The sequence below is a fragment of the Myxine glutinosa genome, chromosome 3, assembly GCF_964187855.1.
Source record: "Myxine glutinosa chromosome 3, kmMyxGlut1.1, whole genome shotgun sequence".
NCBI lineage: Eukaryota > Metazoa > Chordata > Myxini > Myxiniformes > Myxinidae > Myxine > Myxine glutinosa.
Window position 1 is genome coordinate 56,693,671 of NC_136263.1, and position 11,297 is coordinate 56,704,967.

An 11,297-nucleotide genomic window follows, 5' to 3' on the forward strand; every position below is an offset into this window, starting at 1 on the left:
CATAGTAAACAATACTCACTTCAATAATATTACGTCCATCAAAGCAAAGTCCACCAAATAATTCCGTGAATAGGATGCCAAGTGCCCACACATCGACTGGGGGACCTTCGTAGCCGTGCGCTTGTGTGATCTCTGGTGCCGTATCGCCAAATCTGCGCCTGTTGTCGTGAAATTTTTTACCATGTATGAAAGGTTTGGCAGAGGTAAAGTGGACGACCTTCACGATCCCCTTATTGCTGAAAAGCACGTAATGTGACTGGAGAATAAACAAAAATCAATATGTTAGAAAACATAAAACCTTTGGTGATAAATTATGTTGAAGGAAAGATGCTAATATAAATGTGATGCGCAGGCAGGACAAAAAGAGAAAACTTTAAAAAACATCCACTACCAATGTCAGTCAGGAGTTTACATGAAATGGAGGAGGTTGAAGCAAGAGTAGCTAGCGAGGAGTACAAACGACAGAGTTGCAGGAAGTGAGACTTGGTTTTGCTAAATGACAGGAATCGAAGGCCACAAGATGTAGAGGTGTGACTGGAAAGATAAAATCGGAGGAGGTGTCGCAATCTAGGTAACGGACAATATTATATCAAAAGAAAAGGGCGATCTTAAGCAGGGAGTTAATGAAGAGTGTTCTGTGTGGATAGAGATAAGTGAAGGAAGAGTATTTAGACACGTCTAATCATGCATTTGGTGTTATGGAAGAGTAAGGTTGAAAGGTTTAGGGAAGAGTCCTGATTGTGGGTGATATTAATTTGTCAGGGATAGATAGACTGGGTTCAGAAACAAAGAAAGGGCAGGCAGAGGAGGAATTTCGTGATCTTGTCCAGGATTGCTTTTTAATGCAGTTTGTTGATAAATCCCATGAGAGCAGAGTGTTAGACCTCTTCTGAGGTAATAATCGGAATATGGTGGAGAAGGTTGAGGAAGAGTTCTCAGAAAAAATAAGGCCTTTGGTGGCATGTAAACGATTTCCACTGAACATAGCCACGAGGTGTGATGTGATGGGGGTGAGTTGCTTGAAGGATGAAGTGGGACAAATTGTTGTGGACATAGATGGAAATAAAGGAAGATGGAACAGACATATGGAAATGCTGTTGAATGCAGAGAATTAATGGGATGGCAACAAAGAGAGTAACCCAGTTTTAGGACCAGCAGAGAAAATAACTGAGAAGGAAGTTGTGGAAGCGAAAAAAGCAATGAAGAGTAGAAAAGCGGGAGGGCCGACGGGAGTTGTGGGAGATATGTTGAAGGCAGCAGGAAGTTTGGGTGTGAAGAGAATGACAGAGATCTGCAATCTGGTGGTGAAAGAAGGCCGCATTCCATTGGATTGGGAACCGAGTACCCTCGTCCCTCTATACAAGGGGAAAGGTGACCCTCTGGACTGTGGCTCGTATCGAGCGATAAAGGTATTGGAGCATGGAATGAAGGTATTGGCAAGGGTGTTGGAGAGAAGGATAAGGAAGAAAGTGAAGATCGACGAAATGCAGTTTGGATTTATGCCAGGAAGAGGAACGACAGACATGCTTTTTATTGTGAGGCAGTTGCAGGAGAAGTGCATGGAGAAGAGGAAGAAGTTGTTTCTTGGGTTTGTTGATCTGGAGAAAGCATTCGATGGGGTTCCACATGAAGTAGTGACATGGGCTTTGAGGAAGTTAGGAGTGGAGGAATGGTTGATCAGAGGGGTGATGGCAATGTACGAAAGAGTGCACACAGCTGTGAGGACGAAGGACAGGAACAGTGGTGAGTTTGAGGTGAAGGTGGGAGTGCATCAAGGATCGGTACTAAGTCCACTACTATTTGTAGTTGTGATGGATGTGCTGGCTCGGAACGTAAAGGAGGGTTTGCCATGGGAGTTGTTGTATGCAGATGATCTGGTGTTGATTGCAGAAAGTATGGATGGACTGAAGGAGAAGACGAACAAGTGGAAGGAACGGATGGAGACAAAAGGTCTGAAGGTGAATATCGGAAAAACAAAGGTGATGGGAAGTGGTAAAGCATGTGAGGTGGAAAGAACTGGGAAGTGGCCGTGTGCTGTGTGCAGGAAGGGTGTCGGAGTGAACTCCATTCAATGTACAATGTGCGCTGAGTGGGTTCATCAAAATGTAGTGGTCTGAGAGGGCCATTAACCAGTGTAGCAGCTACTTTGAAGTGTAAGGTGTGCACAGAAGTTGCTGCAGATGGAGGAAATGTTGAGTTGGATCTTGGAGACTGAGTGAAGCTGGAAGGTGTGAAAACATTTTGCTACCTCGGAGACATGCTGAATGCAGAAGGTGGATCAGACTCGGCAATGGTTGCTTGAGTGAGATGTGCATGGAAGAAGTTTCGGGAACTTAGTGGCATGCCAACGAGGAGGAGAATGTCGTTGAAGCTGAAGAGAAAGGTGGATGCTGCATGTGTGAGAAGTGTTATGATTTATGTGAGCGAGACATGGGTAATGAACGTAGAGCAGTAACGAAGGCTGGAAAGGGTGGAAATACGAATGGTTCGGTGGATGTGCGGAGTATCATTGAGAGAGAGAGAGAGGAAGACAAATGATGAATTGCGAAAGATGATGGGAATAGAGCCCGTGATGGATGCTGTGAAGAGAAACAGGTTGAGATGGTTTGGTCATGTGTCGAGGAAGAATGAAAGTGACTGGTTGACAAGAGTGATGGAAATGAATGAAGAAGGAAGTAGAGGACAGGGAAGACCGAGAAAGACTTGGCTAAAGATGGTGGAAGAAGAAATGCGGACAAGGGGGTTAACAAGTGGAGATGCAGAAAATAGGGCAAAATGGAGAAGATTGTCATGGGGACCGCAAGGCTAACCCCCGCTATAGCAGGGAAAATGGCCTTAAAATGCCTGTTGTGTTTGTATAGCCACAAAGACCGCCTTTCAGCTATTGAAGACAGACATAGCTAATGCTGTGGTGACCTTGATCGACGAGAGTATTCCTTTTACGATCGAGGCAGATGGCTCGGACTGCGCAATCGCGGCAACTCTTAATCAGGCTGGGAAACCAGTCGCCTTTTTCTCTCATGCACTGTGTGATCGTCAAAGGTGACATTCCACTATAGAATAGGAGGCGTACGCGATCATTGAAGCCATCAGATAGTGGCGCCATTTCCTTCTCGGGAAACATTTCTAATTAATCACAGACCAACAGTCAGTTGTGTTCATGTATGATGGGCATCATACGCAGAGATTAAAAATGAGAAAATCGCTCGCTGGCGTGTGGAATAAGCCGACTTCAGTTTTGACATAATCTACAAACCGGGACAAGATAATCTGGCAGCTGATGCTTTGTCTCGATCTGTCTGCGCAGGAATGACCATCGGCGATTTATGAGACATTCATAATTCGCTCTGTCACCCCGGGGTCACGCGATTTGTTCATTTTGTGCGCAGCAGGAATTTGACTTTTTCTATAGAGGACGTCCGGTGTCTGCAAGGCATGCTCTGTGTGCACCGAGGTCAACCGAGTTTTTACAAGCCGTCTATGGGGACGTTGATTCAGGCCGGCCACCCGTGGAAACGATTGAACATTGATTTAAAAAGCCCGTTGCCAGCCGCTGGGGGGTGCCGATATATTCTTCCTGTGGTCGACGAGTATTCTCGATTTCCGTTTGCTTTTCCATGCACGGACATGTCTTTGGCCACAGTAATTGAATGTTTGCGACAATTGTTCTCACTGTTCGGATATCCCGCGTTTATTCACAGCCATAAAGGTACGGCTTTTCTGTCTCGAGATATTAAACAGTTTCTCCAAGATCGAGGTGTCGCCACGAGCCGTACTACTGCGTACAATCCTCAAGGCAATGGCTTGGTTAAACGTTATAACGGGATTATTTGGAAAGCAGCGTCTTTGAGCTTGAAATTTCGTGGGTTCCCAGCGCAACAGGAGGAACGTGTACTTCCGGACGCCTTGCACGCAATTCGTTCGTTACTGTGTACCGCTACAAACGAAATTCCCCACGAACGAATGTTCCATTTTCAGCGACGTAGTGTGATTGGGGCGAGCGTTGCCCTCTTGGTTAGCCGGCCCCGGACCGGCTCTTCGGAAACGAGCTGTCCGGCAAAGTAAATACGAGCCGTTGGCAGATCGCGTAGACATTCTGGAGGAGAATCCGGAGTATGCTCATGTGAGGCTTCAAGACGGGCGGGAGACTACTGTGTCTGTTCTGAGAGAATGATGGGAATAGAGAGAATGATGGAATCGTGCCTTGTGGTGAGGGAATCAAAATGTTGGCCTTACCCGCCAAAGCGGATTCAACGCACGGGCTTGACCGAGGATAATGTAATGCTTAATAATGCCAAGATAACCGAGATTCCGTCTGAGTCGGGGAGATCTCAGAAGGAGCCGACTGATGAGGATTCTCGTTGTGAATCTGGGACCCTAAAACTGAGAGAATTTATCGATCTCGCATTGGAAGATTGCGCCAACCGCCAACCTGATTTGGTTGGTCGAGCAATGTTTCTGTTGCGCTGCTCACATTGCTTGATTGCAAGCTGGTATTTTAATGGAGGGTGAATGTAATAAAAATGAAGAAGAGGATTCGAATGGAATTGGCCTTGAGAAGGGAATATAACACGTTGCCGAGAAAGGAGGGGGTTTTGGTTTGATATCTGTCAGTTGTGAGCGGATGCTAGAGAAAGGTATGTCGGGGGAATGCATGATTCGCTTGCTTATGAACAATGAAATGCTGGTAGAATCTTTGCTGTAGTTCTGATATTATTCTCTGTTCTGTTTATACAGGGTATAAAACAACAACAACAACAACAACAACAACAACAGGCATTTTCAGGCCATTTTCCCTGCAAGAGCAGGGGTTAGCCTTGCGGTCCTCATGACAATCTTCTCCATTTTGCCCTATTTTCTGCATCTCCCCTTGTTAACCCCCTTGCCCGCATTTCTTCTTCGACCATCTTTGGCCAAGTCTTTCTCGGTCTTCCCCGTCCTCTACTTCCTTCTCCATTCATTTCCATTACTCTTCTCAACCAGTCACTTTCATCCTTCCTCAACACATGACCAAACCATCTCAACCTGTTTCTCTTCACAGCATCCATCACAGGCTCTATTCCCATCATCTTTCGCAAATCATCATTTGCCTTCCTCTCTCTCAACGATACTCCACACATCCACCGAACCATTAGCATTTCCACCCTTCGTTGCTGCTCTCCGTTCATGACCCATGTCTCGCTGCCCATAAATCATAACACTTCTCAAACATGCACCATACACCTTTCCCTTCAGCTTCAACGACAATCCCCTCCTCGTCAGCACGCCAGTCAGTTCCCGAAACTTCTTCCATGCACATCTCACTCAAGCAACCGTTGCCGAGTCTGATCCACCTTCTCCATTCAGCATGTCTCCGAGGGAGCAAAATGTTTTCACACCTTCCAACTTCACGCCGTCTCCAAGATCCAACTCAACATTTCCTCCATCTGCAGCTCCCTCTGTGCACACCTTGCACTTGAATGTAGCTGCCACACTGGTTAATGACCCTCTCAAACCACTACATTTTTGATGAACCCACTCAGCACACATTGTACATTGAATGGAATTCACTCCGACACCCTTCCTGCACACAGCACACAGCCACTTCCCAGTTCTTTCCACCTCACCACATGCTTTACCACTTGCCATCACCTTGGTTTTTCCGATATTCACCTTCAGACCTTTTGTATCCATACATTCCTTCCACTTGTTCATCTTCTCCTTCAGTCCATCCATACTTTCTGCAATCAACACCAGATCATATGCATACAACTACTCCCACGGAAAACCCTCCTTTACGTTCCGAGCCAGCACATCCATCACAGCTACAAATAGTAGTCGACTTATTACCGACCCCTGATGCACTCCCACCTTCACCTCAAACTCACCACTGTTCCCGTCCTTTGTCCTTACTGCTGTGCACGCTCTATTGTACATTGCCATCACAACTCTGATCAACCATTCCCACTACTAACTTCCTCAATGCCCATGTCACTACTTCACGTGGAACCCTATCGAACCCTATTGAATGCTTATACAGGGTATGTGTAGATATATTTCAATAAAGCCTCATATCTGGAAACTGAGGTCTCGACTTTATTTCATCACAGTAATGATGACCTGAGCCTCGTCCTGGAGGTGGGGTTGCTATCTTTGTCAAAAACTCTCTTCCTCACTCGCCCTGCACTGCCCTCTCTCCACCTCACCCCCAGGAATACCTCTGGCTATGGCTTCCCCTTCGCTCCCACCTTTTGTTCATATGTGTTGTGCCGACCACCAAACAGTGATGACTCCATCTACATTTCGCTGTCTGATAATATGGACCAACTTCTGTTTACTCATCCCAACTCCCTCTTCCTCATATGTGATGATTTCAATTGTCACCATGCCAGTTGGCTGGGTGTGGGTACCTCTCTCACCAGCCATGGCTCCTCAGCAAAGGACTTCTGCGGCTCACTGGGACTGACACAATCTATCAATTTCCCGACCCGGATCTCAGTCAACGGAGCATCTTCTCTTCTGGACTTGGTTGGGACTAACTTCCCTGCAAATGCCTGCTGCTCTTCTTCTGCTCCAATCGGCTCATCTGATCATGTGCTTGTTAATGTGGACATCTCTCTGACCATTCTCAGAGAGCCTCCTCAGCGTCAACAAGTCTGGCATTTCACTCAGGCCAACTCAAGCATCATCTGGACTGGTCTCCCATCTCTTCCGCCTCTGACATCAGCTCATCCTGGGAATTCTTCCAAAATAAATTGCTCTCTCTCATGCACAGATTTATCCCATCTCGCCTTCAGTTGTCATACCCTTCCTCCTGTCCATGGTACACAGAATCTTGTGGTGAGGCTGTTGCCCAGAAACAACTTGCCTTCACCTCCTGGAAAGGAAATCCAACGGAAGGAAATCTCATTTCCTTTCATGAAGCCCGAAACAAGTGTGTGTCCACCCTCAAGAGAGCCGGGAAACAATATCTCTCCATTCTCAAGATCGAACTCTCAAATCTGTCTCCCTCTTCCAAATCCTGGTGGCATCTGGTCAAATCTGTTTCTGGGGTTTGTTCCCCCTCCAGCCCCTCCCTTACCTCAAACGGCCACACAGCTGACTCTGCACGTGAAAAACCTGAATGCCTCAACTCTGTGTTTGCCTCTAAATCTTGTGTCCCAAACCCATCCCTCTCTGTACCCACCGTACCCAGTCGTACCCTGCTGCTCCTGGACTCCGTGTCCTTTCCTCCTGACAAGGTGGAAAATTTTCTGTCAACCCTCGACTCTGATTCTGCAACTGGACCTGACGGCATCAGCCCACGGGTCCTAAAATCCTGTTCTGCCGCTCTTTCACTCTCTCTCTCTGTTCTCTTCACCCTCTCTTCTGCTCAAGGTCATCTGCAATCAGCTTGGAAATCAGCCAACATCACCGCTTTACACAAAAAGGTGCAAAAACAGATCCTTGCAACTACAGACCAATCAGCCTTCTCCCAATTATCGGCAAAGTCATGGAATCCATCATTGCTTCGGACTTGAAATCTTTCCTCTTCACCAATGGCTTGATCTCTGATCATCAATTTGGTTTCAGACCAGGTCACTCTACTCTGGACATGCTGCTTCTGCTGTCTCAACAATGGATGGAGGTCCTCAATGCCAAACAGGAAATTAGAGTTGTCTTCCTTGACATATTCCTTCCTTGACATATTCCTTCCTTGACAGTTAGCCTGGCGTTGGCTTAGCGGCTAGGGTGCCAGCTTAGGATCCTAGGATCCTGGGTTCGAATCCCGGTCGATCACTGAATTAACGCCAGGGGGGTTGACTCAGCCTGTCATGCTTCCGAGGTCGGCTAAATGAGTACCAGTTCACTGGTAATTCCCTGTTTGTCGTAAAAGGCGACAAACAGGGTTGGCAGCAAGAAGGGCATCCGGCCGTAAAACATTGCTTCAAAAAGGGGACCGAAAAACAACAATAACCACGGTGCCCGAAAAAGGCCAACCCCCACTTGCAGGGGAAAATGGCCTCTAAAGGTTGTTTTTTTTTTTTTTCCTTGACATATTACGTGCCTTCGATACGGTCTGGCACCTCGCTCTGCTTACCAAACTCTCCTCCTCTGGTATCCATGGAAACCTCCACGCATCGCTGGCTGACTTCCTCTCTAGTCGTAATAAACGTGTGGCCCTGAATGGGTTTCTCTCAACTCCCCTTCCTGTTCAGGCTGGAGTTCCCCAAGGCAGTGTTCTGGGCCCTGTGCTTTTTCTGGTCTTCATCAATGATCTCTTTGACTCTCTTGAAAATCCTCTCTATCTCTTTGCTCATGACTCCACTCTCTGCCGCTCCATTCCTCATCCCTCAGATCGGCAGGCTGCAGCCTCCTCACTCTCTGCAGGCCTGGACAAAATGACAGACTGGTCAAAGAAGTGGAACATGTCTTTCAATCCTGACAAATCTCACACTCTTACTATGTCTTTCCGAAAAGACCGACTGGACAACCCTCCCATCCACTTTCTGAATAATCCTCTCCAAGAAGTTCTGTCACTCAAGCTTTTGGGTCTATCTGCCATGATCTTTCCTAGGAAAACCACATTTCATATCTGTCCTCCAAAGCCAGTCGCCGACTGGGCATCCTCCGTCGTGCGAAGTCCTTCCTTGGCACACCTGAGCTCCTCACCACATACAAGGCTTTCATCCACAGCTCAATGGAATACTGCTCTCCCCCTCTGGGCTGGTGCTCCTGCCTCACAACGAGCTCGTATTCACGCTGTTGAAACCAAAGCTTTCAGAATCATTGGAATCTCCCGCGATGAAGCTAACTCCGAGGGCCTTTCACTTACTCACCGCAGGCAGGTTGGTGGCCTTTCTGTCTTCTACCGACTCCTCTCCGGCCTTGCTCCACCAGCTCTCTCTCGGCTCTGTCCCCCAAATATTCCTACAGGTAGCACATAATCTGCCTGCAACCCGCTTATGGTTAAACTGCCAAAATCAAGACTCTCTGCTCACCTTCACTCCTTCATTCCACTTTTCTCCCGCCTCTGGAACAAACTCCCTCACTCTCTTCAAGCCCACTCCTCCCTCCAGGTCTTTAAAACAGCTGTTCACCTCCATTTCTTATCTTCCCCCATCGAAAACCTTGATCTTTTCTTCCCCCGCTAATTTCACCTCAGATCCACTTTTTTGAAATACCAACTTCTTTCCTGGAAGTCCTTGCAGTGTCCTTGTGTTTTATACTTTTCCCACCCCCCTCCGCCCCCTTTCCCACGCCTCCTCCCCCGAAGCCCTCTCCCTCTCACAGATCTACCGATGTCCCTGCTCTCAAATGTTGTGCTTGTGCTTTCCCTTCTCTCCTCACCTTGTCTACCGCTACCCTTATTATATGTTTTGTGTGTCTGATTTTTTTGTGTGATAATTGTTAGCTCTTTCACGAGCCTCGAACCTGTATTCAAAAAATTATATATATATATCGTTTTCATTGTAGTGTTATGCAGAACGTATCACGGTCTGTACTGGTGTAGTTGGTTACCTTTATATGCCTGTGCACAATGTTCCGGGAGTGCAAGTACTCAAAAGCATCAGCCATCTTGGGGGAGATCGGTACACATCATTTACAGATGAAATATTCAAACATGGACACAGATTGTGGTTGTTAAGAGTTTAAAATTTTGAGTGCAATTCTTTCTGTCATATTTCAAACCACGTCATAAACATCACACTGAGGCTGAAACCAACTTCAGCTCACCTGCTTCATGGGAAACAACAACATTCTTTCTGGAAGCTTCCGCAGAAACCGAAGTTGGGAAGCAAGTGTACCTGCACACATCAGACAGCAACATACAGCACACATCAGACGGCAACTTAGATTTTCATTTTTGTGAAACGAGTCGAGCAAAAGTTGTTTTGTTTTTCAATGTTTAATTGTTAAAATCAACACAAAATGATGAAGATAAAAAATTGCTAGCAAAATCATAGGTCATGGAAGAGCAAGGTGGTCGAGGGCCACAATTGGACACAAGTAGGGGAAATAAAGAACAGGAAAAAGGGAGGGAGGGGAAGAGAGAGAGGGGGGAAGTAAACACAGGACACTGGAAGTGAAGGGGAGAATGGAAAGAGGATTCATGGGGAAAAAATATTAAGGAAAGGATGGAGGGTGACATGAGATAGTGGTGCAACACCTGCCAGTAGGCCGGTACTCATTTAAGAGTTTAAAAGAGTGAGAGTTGAACCAGGAGGGGATGACTGGAGGAACTTGTGCAGTGAAGGAGAGGGAGACTTATCAGTCTCTTCCAAGACACTCTGTTTTGACCGGCCGTATAAATGAGATGAGCCACCCCATCTGCCATGTGAAGAACGGTGATGTGTTTGAGCCTCATCACGTGATATGATTATAATATGAGACCTTCTTATATAACAGAAACCAAATCAGCTTTTGATGCTGCCATCTCTCCACCAATGTGAGAGGAAGGACAATCACAAACGATTCTCCTGGATCCTGTGGAATATAAAGCTCTCAAGAGGTCTCCATTGGCCAACACAGACACCGTGAAGGCGAGGAGTTTAAGGAATTATTTGGAGTGATGGAATCTGCAGCTCAGTTTGGAAAACAGCTTTGATATGTGATCCACATCGTGGCTGATGGTGAAGCCTATAAAGTAAAGAAACCAAACCACTTCTTGTGTCTGACCAGGAAAAGAGATCAGTTGGTTGTTTGTGACAATCGCGCCAGATTGACAGGGTGAAACTGAGATTTGTCAGAACTGAAAGAGATGGTCCAACAATCAGGACATCATAATTCATGTTTACTAATTACTAACTTATTTAGCTACTCAAGGAAAAGTGGACCTGATCGACACAAACAGTGGATTTTCAGCAAAATGACGACAAACCTCACCTCCTTCCACATACTCCAAAACGAGCACCAGTCGGTGCACGTATTGGTCTTTGTTCGGCATGTCGATCAACTTTACTGAAGGGAAACAAGATAGTGGAGCACAAGTTAATATGGCATAAGAAACCTATCCAAAGTCAAACACCTTTAAATGACATGATGAACATGCACATTTTGTGTGATGACAAGTAGTCAACACGTGACACTCAACATCGTCGTTTCACCAACACCATTATAAACATTTGGGCAGGACAGCACCACTAATAATTTCATTGATTAAATAAGCGTAAAATTAACTGGGAACGGTTGAGACCAGTATACAAATTGTCCAAACGAGGCTGGAACGGCACGGGGTTATCTGGGTAGTGTGTGTACGAATCACAATTGGTATCGAGTAAACTTAAGTTTTGACAAACAACTGATGAGAATTCTTCGAATAACACGACATTTGGCGA

General features: G+C 46.3%; 1 long non-coding RNA gene across 1 annotated transcript; it reads right to left on the bottom strand.

Annotated features, from left to right (window-relative positions):
* Positions 1-225: 225 nt before the first annotated feature.
* LOC144891122 (uncharacterized) lies at positions 226-9,748 on the bottom strand. The gene is made up of 3 exons (XR_013622715.1): positions 9,697-9,748; positions 9,481-9,537; positions 226-256 (listed from the first exon to the last, which is right to left on the bottom strand). It is a non-coding gene; the product is annotated as an uncharacterized LOC144891122 (long non-coding RNA).
* Positions 9,749-11,297: the final 1,549 nt, after the last annotated feature.